General features: G+C 40.5%; 1 protein-coding gene and 1 non-coding gene across 2 annotated transcripts in view; one reads left to right on the top strand and one right to left on the bottom strand.

Annotated features, from left to right (window-relative positions):
• LRP6 (LDL receptor related protein 6) overlaps positions 1 to 16,496 on the bottom strand; it is a 155,779-nt gene that overhangs the window by 103,954 nt on the left and 35,329 nt on the right. The gene's annotated exons all lie outside the window — the stretch shown is intronic.
• On the top strand, positions 11,144 to 11,250 carry LOC115832951. Its single transcript, XR_004028365.1, has one exon. It is a non-coding gene; the product is annotated as a U6 spliceosomal RNA (small nuclear RNA).

Below are 16,496 nucleotides of genomic sequence, written 5' to 3'. Positions count from 1 at the left end.
TAAAATACTGTATCATGTAAACACAAATCCTTTATGACTGGGGTCCCCAACCTCCAGGCCAGAGACCACTACCAGTTCATGGCCTTTTAGGAACCAGGTCACACAGCAGGAGGTGAGCAACAGGCAAGTGAGCAAAGCTTCATCTGTATTTACAGCCACTCCCTATCGTTCATATTACCGCCTGAGCTCCGCCTCTGTCAGATCAGTGGAGGTATTAGATTCTCACAGGAGCATAAACCCTATTGTGAACTGCACATTGTGAGGGATCTAGGTTGCGTGCTCCTTATTAGAATCTAATGCCTTATGATCTGTCACCGTTTCCCATCACCCCTAGATGAGACCATCTAGTTGCAGGAAAAAAACTCAGGGCGCCTACTGATTCTACATATGGTGAGTTATATAATTATTTCATCATACATCACAATGTAATAATAATAGAAATAAGGTACACAATAAAGGTAATGTGCTTAAGTCATACTGAAACCATCCCTCCAGCCCAGTCCGTGGAAAAACTGTCTTCCATGAAACTAGTCCCTGGTGCCAAAAGGTAAGGGACCACTGCTTTATGAGACACTCTTAGCTTTAAAAGCTATAGGGACTCAGATTTCCCTATTGCTAAACATACTACAAAGCCACAGTAATCAAGACAGTGTGATACTAGTATAAGGGCAGACATCTAGATAAATGAAAAAGAAATGAAAATCCAAAAATAAACCCTTATATTTATGGTCGATTGACTTTCAATGAGGATGTGAAGACAGTTCAGTGGGGAAAAACAGTCTGTTCAACAATTGGTGCTGGGATCACTGGATATCCACATGCAAAACAATGAAGCTGGACCTCTACAGGACATACAGAAATTAATTCAAAAAGGATAAAGACCTGATTGTAAAAGCTAAGACCATAAAACTCTTAGAAGACAATGAGTAAATATTCACGATCCAGAATTAAAAGAATGGTTTCACAGATATAACACTAAAACCATAAGCAACAAAAGAAAAAAACAGATCAGACTTCATCCCAAAACTCCATTGTACGTGTGTTTCAAGAGATACCGCAAAGAAAAGTGAAAAGGCAACCCACAGAACAGGAAATCAGTATTTGCAAATCGTATGTCTGACAAAGGTCTGGTTTCCAGAATATATAAAGAGCTGTTAGAACTCAATAATAAAAGGACTTACCAGGCATAGTGGTTCACACCTGTAGTCCCAGCGACTGGGGAGGCCAAAGTGGGAGGACCACTTGAGTCCAGGAGTTCAAGACCAGCCTGGGCAACATAGCGAGAACCCCCATCTTTACCAAAAAAATTTAAAAATTTGCCTCGTGTGGTGTCACCCACCTACGGTCCCAGCTACTCAGGAGGCTAAAATGGGAGAATCACTTGGGCCCAGGGAGTTGAGGCTGCAATGAGCCATGATCATGCACTGCATTCCAGGCTGGGGAACAGACCAAGACCCTCTCTCAATAATAATAATAATAATAATAATACAATACAATTTTAAAATAGGTATTTCACAAATCAAGATTTACAAGTGGTCAAAGCACAGAACATGTTCAACATCAGTCAGTAAGGAAATGTAAATCAAAACCTCAATAAGATATGCCTATACACCCACTAGATGATTATAACTTTTTTAAAAAGGAGAGAGGGCCAGGCACAGAGGCTCACATCTGTAATCCCAGCTACTAAGAAGGCTGAGTAGGGAGGATCACTTGAGCCCAGGTGTTTGAGGCTGCAGTAAGCTATGACCATGCCACTGTACTCCAACCCAAGTGACAGAGCAATACCCCCATCTCTTTAAAAAACAAAAAACCAGAAAGAGACAAAGAATAACAAATATTGCAGGAAATAGAGAAACTGAAACCCTCATACACTGCTGGTGGAAATACAAAAATGGTAGAGCAAGTTTAAAAAACAATGTGGGGCTGGGTGTGGTTGCTCATGCCTGTAATCCCAGCACTTTGGGAGGCCGAGGCAGGTGGATTACCTGAGGTCAGGAGTTTGAGACCAGCCTGGCCAACATGGTGAAACTCCATCTCTACTAAAAATACCAAAATTAGCCAGGAGTGATGGTGGGCACCTGTAATCCCAGCTACTCAGGAGGCTGAGGCAGGAAAATTGCTTGAACCCAGGTGGGGGAGGTTGCAGTGAGCCGAGATCGCGCCATTGCACTCCAGCCTGGGCCACAAGAGTTAAACTCCATCTCAAAAAAACCCCACAATTTGGTATTTCATTAAAAAAAACTTAAACAGAGTTACCATATGACCCAGCAATTCCACTCCTAGATACCCACAAAAATTAAAAACATCTGTCTACACAAAAACCTGTACACAAATGTTCATAGCAAAATCATTCATAACAGCTAAAACATGTAAACAAAGTGTCCATCAATTGATGAGTGAATAAACAAAATGTGGTACTTCCATACAGAATTCAGCCATCAAAAGGAATGAAGTACTGGCACATGCTACAACATGAAAGAACCTTGAAACCAGGCACAAACGGCTACATACGGAATGATTCCACGTATATGAATTGTCCAAAATAGGCAAATCTATAATGATAGGAAGTAGATTCATGGTTGCCAGGAGCTAGGAGAAGGGGACAATGAGGAGAGACTGTTAGTGGGTTTACTCAGAGTTTAATTACCGGGTGATGAAAATACTCTGAAATTAGACAGTGGTGAGGGCTGTGCCACTTCATGACTATGCTTAAAAATCACTGAATTGTATATATCCAAAAAAAAAAAATGAATTTTATGGCATGTGAATTATATCCAAATTTTTTTAAGCTATAGGAACTCCAGAGAAGGCAAATTCAAACTCTAAACCAGATATGTAAAGGACCACTACCAAATGATCAACCCCAAAAACCACATGACCACAACATATGAATCCTATTCTCTAATCAATTACTGGCCTCCATACATAACTTCTTTATTACCTCAATAAAGGTAATAAAGGTAATTTTTCTTCCTTTGAAATGCCTTTTCCTTTTCTCATTCCAGAGCCTATAGGTCGGTTCAAAGTCATTACCATAAAGAAACCTTCCCTAATCAATTCACTTTCAATTCTTTATTAATTCATTCAGCAACTGGATCTCATCACTCTCTTTTACTTATGTGCTTCCTTAGGGTTGTCTTGTGATTGTTTCATATATGTATTCCTCTCTCCCAAGTAAGTTTTAAGCATGAGTAAAGACAGAGTAAAAATAATTAAAGGAAATACCTGCTTTATCACAGATCTGCTATTTTCTAGTTTCAGGCAAGTCACTTAAAATAGATGGGCTTTGATTTTGTAATCTGGAAAGCAGCAGCCAGATATTGATATATTTGAAGTATTTCCTTAATTCTTTAATAAAATAAAGGAGGCTGGGCGCGGTGGCTCACGCCTGTAATCCCAGCACTTTGGGAGGCTGAGGCAGGCAGGTCACGAGGTCAGGAGTTCGAGACCAGCCTGATCAACATGGTGAAACCCCATCTCTACTAAAAATACAAAAATTAGCCAGGCGTGGTGGCACACGCCTGTAATTCCAGCTACTCAGGAGGCTGAGGCAGGAGAATCGCTTGAACCCGGGAGGCGAAGGTTGCAGCGAGCCGAGATCGCACCACTGCACTCCAGCCTGAGCAACAGAGCAAGGCTCCAACTCAAATAAAATAAAATAAAATAAAATAACAACAGATTACTTGTAGGGCCCACTTTAGTTACAAATTTTATACTCTTAACTGTCAACCCCTTTTTGGTTTTTGTTTGTTTGTTTTTTGAGACAGTCTCACTCTGTCGCCCAGGCTGGAGTGCAGTGGCACCATCTCAGCTCACTGCAACCTCCACACCCGGGTTCAAACGATTCTCCTGCCTCAGCCTCCCGAGTAGCTGGGACTATAGGCGCCCACCACCACGCCCCGCTAATTTTTATATTTTTAGTAGAGATGAGGTTTCCCATGTTGGCCAGGATGGTATCGGTCTCTTGACCCGTGATCTGCCCGCCTCAGCCTCCCAAAGTGCTGGGATTACAGGCGTGAGCCACCCCGTCAGGCCAACTGGCCTCCACTTTTATATCTACCATTGCACCTCATTCATTTTTCAACATTAGAAAGGGAAAAAAAATACAAACAAGACTCAAATCACAGCAAAGATATCCACAAACCCTGTAACCATTCCCTTTCATTCACAAAATGTTCTTTCATGGATATACGGCACTGGAGGGAGCTCCCCAGCTTTATCGAATCCACTTTCCTGTTTGGAGAATTCTTCACTTTATCAGGCAAAACCTTGCCCTAAAACTAAAGAAACTGAAAACCAGGTATTTGCTTTCCACATCTCTCTCCTAACTGGGACAGGGTTACGTGTAAGTCCTGAGCTTTTCCAGTCAGACAAACCAACCCCAACTTTGAAAAACTGCATCAACAAAAGATGGAGGATGTAGAGGTCAAAGAGGAAGCAGAGACAGAAGCAAGCCCCATAAGCAATCCATTCTGGTGAGGTTGAAGGCAATAGCAACAGCTAATTTACTCCAGTTTGAATTAATTAATTCTTCTAGCTGGGCACGGTGGTTCACGCCTGTAATCCCAGCACTTTGGGAGGCTGAGGCGGGCAGATCACCTGAGGTCAGGAGTTCGAGACCAGCCAGGCCAACATGGTAAAACCCTGTCTCTACTAAAAATACAAAAATTAACCGGGTGTGGTGGCGCACGCCTGCAGTCCCAGCTACTAGGGAGGCTGAGGCAGGAGGATCACTTGAACCCAGGAGGCAGAGGTTGCAGTAAGCTGAGATCGTGCCACTACATTCCAGCCTGGACAATAGAGCAAGAACCTGTCTCAAAAAAAAAAAAAAAAAAAATTCTTCCTTCATCCAATTTTAAAAGGGAACACTGACAACAGTTTTGGGAGTATCTGTCACCTTATGTCAGAGAAAGTACAAATAGTGTGAACATGTCACCTAACAGTGATGCCTTCACTGGACCAGCTCTGCAGTATAGTACGTAGCATTGTTCCTGCACAAGACTGGTTCTTCTACCCTTTAGGAAATTCTATGAGTAGCCCAATATCCTCTTTAATCACAAAGCCATTTACAATTAAAGTAGAGGGATTTCTATCATTTAAGACTATGAACACTAACGCATATTTTCCTTTTTTTTTTTTTTTTTTTTTGAGACAGGGTCTCACTCCATCACCCAGGCTGCCATGCAGTGGTACAATCTCAGCTCACTGCAACCTCCACCTCCTGGGCTCAAGCAATCCTCCCACCTCAGCCTCCTGAGTAAATGGGAGCACAGGAGTGCGCCACCACGCCCGGTTAATTTTTTCTATTTTTAGTAGACACAGGGTTTCACCACATTGCCCAGGCTGGTCTCAAACTCCTGAGCTAAAGTGATCCACCTACCTCAGTCTCCCAAAGTGCTGGGATTACAGGCATGAGCCACCACGCCCAGCCTAACACATATTCTTAAATCACAACAACATCCCAAAGCACCACTTTAAAGTTTAGATAAAGTAACTTCAACCCTTGCTCTGACAAAGTCTCGTATCTTAGAACTCCCTACCTTCTACAAGTGGCATGTTTGCAAAGTCTCACAGTTCTTCCCACAATCTACTATGACCTCTCTCTCCTTAAGAACCAATGTCAATATTCGTGAGACTGGTTAGCAGAAAATTGTCAGCTAAATCACATCCTGACCCTTCTTTCTGTACACACATTTAAAACAATATCTTGATGCAAACTAATATAAAAGGAACTATTACAGATGCAAAAGCCAACTTAACATTAGACTTTTGTATTTATATCACCATAAACAATGAAGTGTAAGAGAAAACCCAATTGAACAGTTTGGTTTACCCATGCTTTCATAACTTCAAAACCCAATAATCATCAATACATAATGATCACAAGATAACCAGTTCTTGGATATTAAGAAACTAGAATTGTTGCTTTAGCATGTTTCTTAGACTGTGCACCTCCCCCTCTTCCCTCTCTGACAGACACACACAAAATAACAGCGTCAACAGCATCAGCAACATCATGAAATACCTACAGCAAAAAATTTCAACCCTGGCAGCACTTGAGAATGACCTAAGAAACTTATTTAAAAATATCCATTATGTGGGTTCTTTCATCAGAGATTCTGATTCAATTGGTCTGGGCTCAAACTCAGGAATCAGTATTTTTTTAACAGCTTCCCAAGGAACTCTAATGCACTCACACAGGGCTTAGAACCAGTGAAGAGGAACATAATATTCTCAAGCACCTGTTTATCCGTAGCATTCTATTCTTGCACAGCTGGTGTTAATGTATTTAACTCATTAACCACTGACCCTAAATATTAGCTAATCATTAAGCCCCAGCTGGTACTCGCCTGTGTGGAGGTTACCACATAGTCTGGGAGGATGGTGTTGGACTGTGTCATCTATAATTTTGGCTTCAGAGAATAGAGTAAAATATGACTGGGATTTAATTGGTGGTTTTTCTGAATTGATCTAGGAGTGATTTGCTAAATGCTTTATGTACTTATACCCTTCCACTGTGCAAGACCATATAGGGGAACAAAGCAACAACTAAAATTCCTTCTCACACAATGGCTTTTCACATTTCCTTCAAAAGCTCTACAAATTGAGAAGGGGGATTTGAAAAGTTCGCAAGTACTGCCTAAATTTTACTAAGCAGTAAATTTTACTAAGTAAAAATACACACATCTGTGAGAATAAAAGTAGATTTTCAAATTTCCTCTATAACCTTTCAAGCTTTTGGCACCCAATTTTATATATTTATAGCGATAACCCTATATATATATATATAAAGAAAGATTACGGCGGGGTGCGGTGGCTCACGCCTGTAATCCCAGCACTTTGGGAGATTGAGGCGGGCGGATCACCTGAGGTCAGGAGTTCAAGACCAGCCTGACCAACATGGTGAAACCCCATCTCTACTAAAAATACAAAAAAATTAGCCGGTTATCGTAGTGGGTGCCTGTAATCCCAACTACTCGGTAGGCTGAGGCAAGAGAATTGCTTGAACCCAGGAGGCAGAGGTTGCAGTGAGCCAAGATCACGCCATTACACTCCAGCCTGGGCGACAGAGCAAGACTCTGTCTCAAAAAAAAAAAAAAAAAAAAAAAGAAAGATTCCATTCTTGCGGGGGGAACATTCCAACATTCCAAGACCCGCAGTGGATGCCTGAAACTGCAGAGTACCAAACCCTATATATACTATGTTTTTCCTATATATATATACTTATGACAAAAGTGTGGTCCATGAACCAATCAAGCTCCATCCTAGATCTACAGAATCAGAATCTGCACTGTAATAAGAGAATAAAACCAAAATATTATCTTTCCTTACATTAGTCTTTGTAACATCAAAAATACATAGTAAATGTATAGTAATAAAAGTTATATATACAATCCTAAAAACAACACTAACGAATATTTCTAGGATAAGTGTATAAAGCATTTAGCAAATCACTCCTAGATCAATTCAGAAAAGCCACCAATTAAATCTCAATCATATTTTACTCTATTCTCTGAAGCCAAAATTATAGATGACACAGTCCAACACCAAAATAAAATATTTTAAATTATCCTCCCAGACTATGTGGTAACCTCCACACAGGCCATTAGTTAAGAATAATAACAATTATAAAGATGCTCCAAGGATTTTAAGAAATACCTCCCTAATTATTTCACTCAAGTTCTTCATTTCATCAGGAAAAAAAAAAAGAGGACCTAAGACCTGAATTTTCCCCAACCATTTAGATGCATGTGATGGTCATTTATCTGAGCCTCCCAGAATGACTGGGAAATGAACATCCTACAAGTCTTGCCACAAACCAAGTGTTTAACAGAAAATTAGGTACAAGTATTAGCTACACTGAAACCCCGTTGCTGTGTTTCCCCTTGGGAATGATGGCTAAGGTAGAACCATGCCACACATATTTAAACAATAATTTACATAACATTACAAATACTGTAAAATACAACCACTACTCTTATGATGAAGGAATCTGCACTTGTTTTTATCAATACAATCTTTCATCTTGAGGGCCATTCAACAATATGACTGGTAATACATAGGTATGGGCCTAGGACCCTCCCCCAGTCTGTGAGATCTGACAAATCCTACAGTATTTTTTAAATCAAATGCTAAAAATATTAATTATACTTTTCTACTACTCCTATCTTAATTTTTAATGTGTATAAATTCCAAGGCTGAGATTATTTTTCATTGTTTTAAGGTTAATCAACTAACCTTATTTAAAATGTACACTGTATATATTAAGCTAAACATGGACTAAACACTGATGTCTCCAATTCTAATCCTTTACCACATGGATCACTCTAGCCTCCTTCTCCTTGCTTGTAACTTTCCATTCCAACAGTGAGAAATCTGGCTCCCACAATCCACCATCCACTTATACTTAACTATTTAACTCTAGCATACATTACTAGAGGTATCAGAATTGCAGTATCAGAATTGTTAACTGTACCTTTAAATGAAGCAATATTATCAACTAATATATACTACAAGTAGAGAATATGTGCAGTGCTTTTTGCCTTTAGTATTACAGGCACTATGCATCTCCAAAATTAATTAGATCAACAGTTTTCCCCCATCACCCACTTCAATGATTATACATCTCTAATACAATTAGATTCTCTGTCTCAATCTGCATTCCATCCTGGAATCCCCCAGCCTCCTAAAAGATGGTCTTTTAAAATTTGTATTCATTAAGGTCCACGCTTTCTGCTATAAAGTGCTATGGGTTTTGACATCTGTGTAGTATGCTTTTTTCCTGTGTTTCTCATCTTCTACATATTTGTATACATATTTCCACAGTCATCTTCAATTCTACCAAACAGAGTGCAGAGTCTACATGCTTGCAGGCTTATCTCCATGCACATACCACTTTTTTTTCCCCCCACAATCTCTAGGAGACTCATTTCAGAAAACTTCACTTTCAGATTACTAACAGTTGTCTGCTCATGATTAGGCTTCAAAAGAAAAATGTTAAATTTATTTATATAAAAAACAGATTTCATATCTTTATTTTACAACCACGTTCTCTATCACTTATGTGTCTATCAAAAATAAATTAATGAAAGCTTGAAAACAGTTATGAATTCATTATACTGCTTTCACATCCACTTCAAACTTCCTATATATAAACTGATATGTTATGGGTTCACTTACCCAGCTCAGTCTTGCTATAAGGATTTTTAAACAAAATCAGTCCAGTCCACTGAACAGTATCAGCTTACTGCAGGTACACTGTCTTTCATAATAAATAACAGTATCAGTAGCGCAATACCAACACACAGGGAACTAGACTAAGACCAAGGATATAAATAAGGTTAAGAACATACCTATTCCCTGGATGCCTGCCTGAATCCAAATTAAAACCCTCTGAATGGCCGGGGGCGGTGGCTCACACCTGTAATCCCAGCACTTTAGGAGGTCCAGGCAAGCGGATCACCTGAGGTCAGGAGTTCTAGACCAGCCTGACTAACATGGTGAAACCCCATCTCTACTAAAAATACAAAAATTAGCCGGTTGTGGTGGCAGGCACCTGTAATCCCAGCTACTTGGGAGGCTGAGGCAGGCGAATCACTTGAACCCAGTGGGTGGAGGATGGGAGGATGCAGTGAGCCAAAATCACACCACTGAACTCCAGCCTGGGCGACAAAGCAAGACTCCATCTGGCCGGGGTGGGCGCGGTGGGGAAGAAGCTTGGAAATCGTCACTCTATCCTAATAGTGAGTAAAAAGCTAAATGACAACAACAACAAAGATCAACAACTCTTCTTAGATCCATCAGAGAAGTAAGGTTCACAGGGCAAACCACTGCCCCAACAATTGGATAGACAGACAAGGTGATACAAAGGATCATAATTTATCAAAGCAGAAATCCATGGCAAAAACCTCTCTACAGGAGCCAGCACCCGAGTGGGAAAACCTGAACTGCAACTGATGACTTGCTGGAGGCTTAGTATGGACAAATCTGAAAGTTAAAAACTCTAGGGACACTTTTTTTAGTTTTACCTCCAGGAGCTCTACCAGGTTCTCATAGTAAAGATCCGAGACAGTGCGGTGGCTCACTCCTGTAATCCCAGCACTTTGAGAGGCCGAGGCAGGTGGATCACTTGAGGTCAGGAGTTTGAGACCAGCTGGACCAACACAGTAAAACCCCATCTCTAATAAAAATACAAAAATTAGCTGAGCATCCTGGAGGACACCTGTAATCCCAGCTACTCAGGAGGCAGAAGCAGGAGAATCACTTGAACCCGGGAGGCAGAGGTTGCACTGAGCCGAGATCACACCATTGCACTCCAATCTAGGCAACAGAGCAAGACTGTGTCTCAAAAAAAAAAAAAAGAGAGAGAGACCCGAGAAAAATACCCACTGCTGCCTGTGCAAGGAGAGTTCTTGTAAGGCTATAGTTCTGGTAAGGTCTGCCCTCAAGAAAATCCATCTTACTATAGCCTAACCAACCTGGGGGAAGGAAAATATCCAGCTCCACCGCCCTCTCGCAGTCTACACAGAAGAGAAATACTTTCCTCCTCTAACCATTCTGTCCCACCTAAGGGGATGAAAGGAACTGAGAAGCACTTGTGAAGCTCACAGCCCAGGGCAATGGCTGACTAAACAACTGAAATATAGTCATTGAACTATAGAATATTTTTTCTCTCCCCACAGCTTACCATCACATTACAAAAGGCCTATATATCGCAATTTCTTTTATCTGATATGTCATATCCGGCTTTCAACAAAAACTTACAAGGCATACTATAAGACAAAAAAGCAGTTTGAAGAGACAGAGCAAGTATCAAACCAGATTCAAATATGGCAAGAATATTGCAATAAACAGACAAGAATTTAAAGCAACTATGATTAATATGCTAAGGATGCTAATGGGAAAAAACAGACAACATGGAAGAATAGACTGATAATGTAAGCAAAGGGAAAAAATCAAAGAGAAATGCTGGAGACCAAAAACACTGTAACATAAATGAAGAATGCCTTTGATGGGTTCATTAGTATATTGTACATGGCTGAGGAATCTGAGCTTGAGAATATGTCAATAGAAACTTCCAAAGCTGAAAAGCAAATTTTTTAAAAAGACCGAAAAAAAGGGAACAGAATATCTAAGAACTGCATTCAATTCAGCAGCACATACACTAACACTGGAACAATTCACAGAAGATCAGCATGGCCCCTGCGCAAGGATGACATGCAAATTCGTGAAGCATTCGTATTTTTATAATATATATTTTTAAAAACAATAAGAATTGTGGGACAACTATTATACAAAAGGTACAACATACACATAATGAGAATACAGAAAGAGAAAATATTTGAAGCAGTAATGACAGAATTCCACACAAACCAATGTCAGACAGCAAACCACAGATCTAGTCAGCTCAGAGAACAAGCGGGAAAAGGCAAAACAAAACAAACCACCACCTACACCTTGGCATATCATATTCAAACTGCAGAAAATGAAAAAAAAAATAAATCTTAAGCAAGAAAAAACACCTTACTTGTAGAAGAGCAGGATTACATCCAACTTATCCTCATAAACCATACAAGCAAATAGAGAATAGAGTGAAATATTTTAAAATTCAAAAGAAAGGAAAAAGAAAAAACTACTAGCCTGGAATTCTCTACCCTGCAAAATTATCCTTAAAAAGTGAAGGAGAACTAAAGACTTTCTCAAGACCAACAAAAATTGAGGGATTTGTTACCAGTAGACCTGCCTTTTAAGAAATGTTAAAAGTAGCTCTTCAGGAAGAAAAATAATATAGGTCAAAAATAGATCTACAAAAAGAAAGTAACAGCATTAGAGAAGGAATAAGTGAAGGTAAAATAAAAACTTATTTTCCTTAATTTTTTTTTTTTTTAATTGAGACAAGAGTTTTACTCTCGTTGCCCAGGCTGGAGTACAATGGCACAATCTCACCTCACTGCAACCTCCACCCGCCAGGTTCAAGCGATTCTCCTGCCTCAGTCTCTGGAGTAGCTGGGATTACAGGCACGCACCACCATGCCAGGCTAATTTTTTGTATTTTTGGTAGAGACAGGGTTTCACCATGTTGGCCAGGCTGTTCTCAAACTCCTGACCTCAGGTGATCCACCCGCCTTGGCCTCCCAAAGTGCTGGGATTACAGGCTTGAGTCACCGCACCTGGCCTTTTCTTATTCCTAATTGAGCTAACAGGTAACAGTTTGTTCAAAATAGTAACAGCAACAATGTAGTCAGTGATTTTAGCTTATATGTAAGTGAAATGAATGATGGCAACAATACAGGGGATGGAAGAGAGAAATTAGGAGTATTTTGTTTCAGCCAATTTTGTTGTAAGCCCAAAACTGTTCTAAAAAATGGTCTTTTATTTAAAAAAACAAAAAACAAAAAAAAAGCCAAGAGGCGAGCCCTTTCTGCTTCAGTTTGCTATTGTGTAAAGCTTGGCACTCATTTTTACTGGTCAGTGGTCAATAAGACTGGTACCAAATCCTCATTTGGCACATTTCCCCAAGAGTAGCTAAATTATGTATCCAAGATAAGGATTAAGAAAGAGAGCCTGGCCAGGTGTGGTGGCTCACACCTGTAATCCCAGCCATTTGGGAGGCCAAGGCAGGCGGGGGTGGGGGGGGCTCACCTGAGGTTGGGAGTTCAGGACCAGCCTGGCCAACATGGTGAAACCCCCGTCTCTACTAAAAATACAAAAATTAGCTGATGCACGCCTGTAGTCCCAGCTACTGGGGAGGCTGGAGGCATGAGAATCGCTTGAACCTGGGAGGCGGAGGTTGCAGTGAGCCCAGATCACGCCACTGCACAACAGCCTAGGTGACAGAGCAAGGCTCCATCTCAAAAAAAAAAAAAAAAAAAGAGAACCTAACAGGAAAAGATAAATGCTATGCCTAAAAAGTAACAAGTAGGCGTCTTCAGTTTACACAGTGACCCAGCAGCAGAATGAGTCTTTAGTCTTAGGATCTGCTTTATGAGACTGTGCCCTTCTCTAGGGCAGGGGTCCTCAAGCCCCAGGCTGTGGACCAGTAGCAGTCAGTGGCCTGCTAGGAACTCGCTGCACAGCAGGAGGTGAGCAGCAGGCAAGCGAGCATTACTGCCTGAGCTCTGCCTCCTGTCAGATCAGTGGCAGCATTAGTCTCAGGAGTGCGAACCTTATTGTGAACTGCTCATGCAACGGATCTAGGTTGCACACCTCCATTTGTGAATCTAATGCCTGATCTGAGGTGGCACAGTTTCATCCAGAAACCATCCCACCCACCCCGCTACTGCCCAGTTCCTGTGGAAAAACTGTCTTCCACATAACCAGTCCCTGGTGCCAAAAAGTTCAGGGACCACTGCTCTAGGGAAAGCAGAAAAATGGCAACGAGCTCCAGTGAGCCAGGAAAGAGGCATTCATTGCATTCAAGGATGCAGCACTGAAGCTGACCCAAGAGGAGTGGTAGCTACTGAGGCCTGCTCAGAGGACATGGTACAGGGATGTGACGCAGGAAAAGTCCTGAGGGAAAAAAACATTCTCAAGATCTGCTAGGATATGACACAAACATTTTCTATTATGAGGAAAATGAAGAATATCGGCCCGGCACAATGGTTGACGCCTGTAATCCCAGCACTTTGGGAGGCCGAGGCAGGCGGATCACCTGAGGTCAGGAGTTCAAGACCAGCCTGACCAACATGGTGAATCCCCATCTCTACCAAAAACACAAAATTAGCCTGGCGTGGTGGCACATGCCTGTAATCCCAGCTACTTGGGAGGCTGAGGCAGAAGAATTCCTTGAACCCGCAAGGCGGAGGTTGCTGTGAGCCGAGATCATGCCATTGCACTCCAGCCTGGGCAACAGAAGTGAAACTCCGTTTCAAAAAAAAAAAAGAAGAAGAAGAATATCTCACACTGATACTTGAAAATCTCTCCCTTAACTCAGCCATTTAAAAACTAAACTGTGACGTAAACTCCTTGACTACTTAATTTTATTTTAGACTCTTTCAAAAAATAAAGAATAATTGGTGTGTACATATTAAGGAGCAGGTTTGGTTGTTTTGTTTTTGTATTTAATCTACGTTAGAATCTACCTTAGAAACCTGTAGATACATAAAAGCACTTAACAATGAAGTCGCTTAATTCAACTAGTTGTCTATTATATTCTGCAAGGGCTTTTATCAGCAACATATTTTAAAGCCAATTTTAGTATGCTTTGGGAAACAGAAAGCGTGTGATAAATCTCTCCCTTGGCTTCTCAAAAGCTAGGCTATAGGCTTATATAGAAGAAATCTCACTTCAGCAGTAATCTTTACTAACTCTGGTTATGTAATCTATTTGGCCTCTAATTTATTTTGGCCTCAATTAGCTTTATTTTGGCTTTGAATTAAGAGAGAATGAACATATGTACTTGATACTGAATAATTAAATAAATATATGTGGTCACAGCTCCACTTTGCAATAGTATACACATCTGCTATTCATCCAAAAATCATGAAAACCAGGACCAGGCTGTTATATGCTGTTCATTAGCGTCCACACAAATGTAATTTTATTGCTGGGTCTGGTCTGATATTCATTTGCAATGCTTTCTGGAAAATAATCTTTAAATGGAGTGAAAGGTAGAAGATGAGCTTCATTTTAACTGGGAGGGAAGTAAAGCAAGTAAACATATATTAAGTTTTCAAGATGTCACAATTTTTTATGCCAGGAAAATAAAAATATCTCAAACCGATAATAAGACTAGACACACAAGCCATTTTATACAAATTTACTTTATACATTTTTATTACAATCCAAAGCATTTATTTGATTAGGAAAGGATAAAACAACAAATCTTCCAAAATATTCACAAGCCCTAATTTGGTATGTATACTCAATCTGAATTCAGTTTCCCATAATGAAAATGTTCAGAAATGTTCAGTTTCAATAAATCTAGACTAAAGGGATAAAATTTCACCCTTTACAAGATGTAATTACATACAAAGGTGACTAATTAAGACATTGAGACTTGAGCTATAAAAACTAAGTGACCCAGATCTATACTGGATCATAAATCATGTCATGATCCTTGAAGTTACTTATATAATCCTACCCATAATTAAAATAAGTCATTAATATACATATTAGTAAGTATGAATAATTCTCAACTATCATGCACATGGTACATGAAAGAATAGACAATATTTTAAAACATGTAAGTCAGAGTTTCTATTCTGGTAATTTGGTAAAAAGACAACCAGAAAATACTTCTTTTACAAAACATCTAGAACTACTGGTGAATCTTTTTATTTGATTTGTACATATACACAAAATAAAATATACAAACACCCCTTTAAATGTAGAACTTACCAAGAAAGTAGGGGAAATCTCCTGAGACCAAAAATGAACAGGAAAGTAAAAAGCAGTACATGGCCAGGCGCAGTGGCTCACGCCTGTAATCCCAGCACTTCAGGAAGCCAAGGCGGGCAGACCACAAGGTCAGGAGTTTGAGACCAGCCCGGCCAATATGGTAAAACCCCATCTCTACTAAAAATACAAAAATTAGCCGGGCGTGGTGGCAGGCGCCTGTAGTCCCAGCTATTTGGGAGGCTGAGGCAGGAGAATGGCTTGAACCTGGGTGGCAGAGGTTGCAGTGAGCCGAGATTGTGCCACTGCACTCTAGCCTGGACGACAGAGCAAGACTCCATCTCAAACAAAAAAAAAAAGAAAAAAAAAAGCAGTATATATTTGACCTGATGCTATGACGACCCTGGATTTTCTGATTTCAGAAACTGAGAAACTTCTGTTCCAATGACAAACCAGGGAAGATCTTGGCACACAGGACACAGTGTTAGAGAAGTAAGATTCCTGCACAAAGCATGGACTCTCAAAGAACAATGAAGTAGAAAGATCTGCCCACTGGCAGAGGGAGACAAGGAAGCCTTTTTTGTCTTGCCCCAGGCTCTGAAAAGGTAGGAAAGATCACCCAAGACTTCGTAATCATAAGACTGCCCCTACATAGGTTTAGAGTTTGATTTATTCTATCCACATAGTACAGAAACTCCCAACTTCAAAAATTAAATATAAAAAATGACTTCTGCTTGAATAAGGCAATGACAACATTTGATAACTCATTTACCAAAACTCAAACTAAGCCAGGCACAGTGGCTCATGCCTGTAGTCCCAGAAGTTTTTACAACAACAAAAAAAACTCGTGCTGTAAGCCCAGCACTTTGGGAGGCTGAGGTGGGCAGATCACTTGAGCCCAGGAATTCAAGTCTATCCTGAGCAACACGGTGAAACCCCATCTCTACAAAAGATACAAAAATTAGCCGGATGTGGTGGCACACACCTACAGTCCTAGCTACTCGGGAGGCTGAGATGGGAGGATTGCTTGAGCCTGGGAGGCAAAGGTTGCAGTGAGCTGAGACTGCGCCACTGACGGAGTCAGACTCTGCCTCAAAAAAAAACTCAAACTTCACACTTGAGATCTGTGCAATTTACTGTATATAAATTATACTCTA

The sequence above is a fragment of the Nomascus leucogenys genome, chromosome 23 (genome assembly GCF_006542625.1).
Source record: "Nomascus leucogenys isolate Asia chromosome 23, Asia_NLE_v1, whole genome shotgun sequence".
In the NCBI taxonomy this organism is placed as follows: Eukaryota; Metazoa; Chordata; class Mammalia; order Primates; family Hylobatidae; genus Nomascus; species Nomascus leucogenys.
This window is presented reverse-complemented; position numbering and strand designations above follow the sequence as displayed.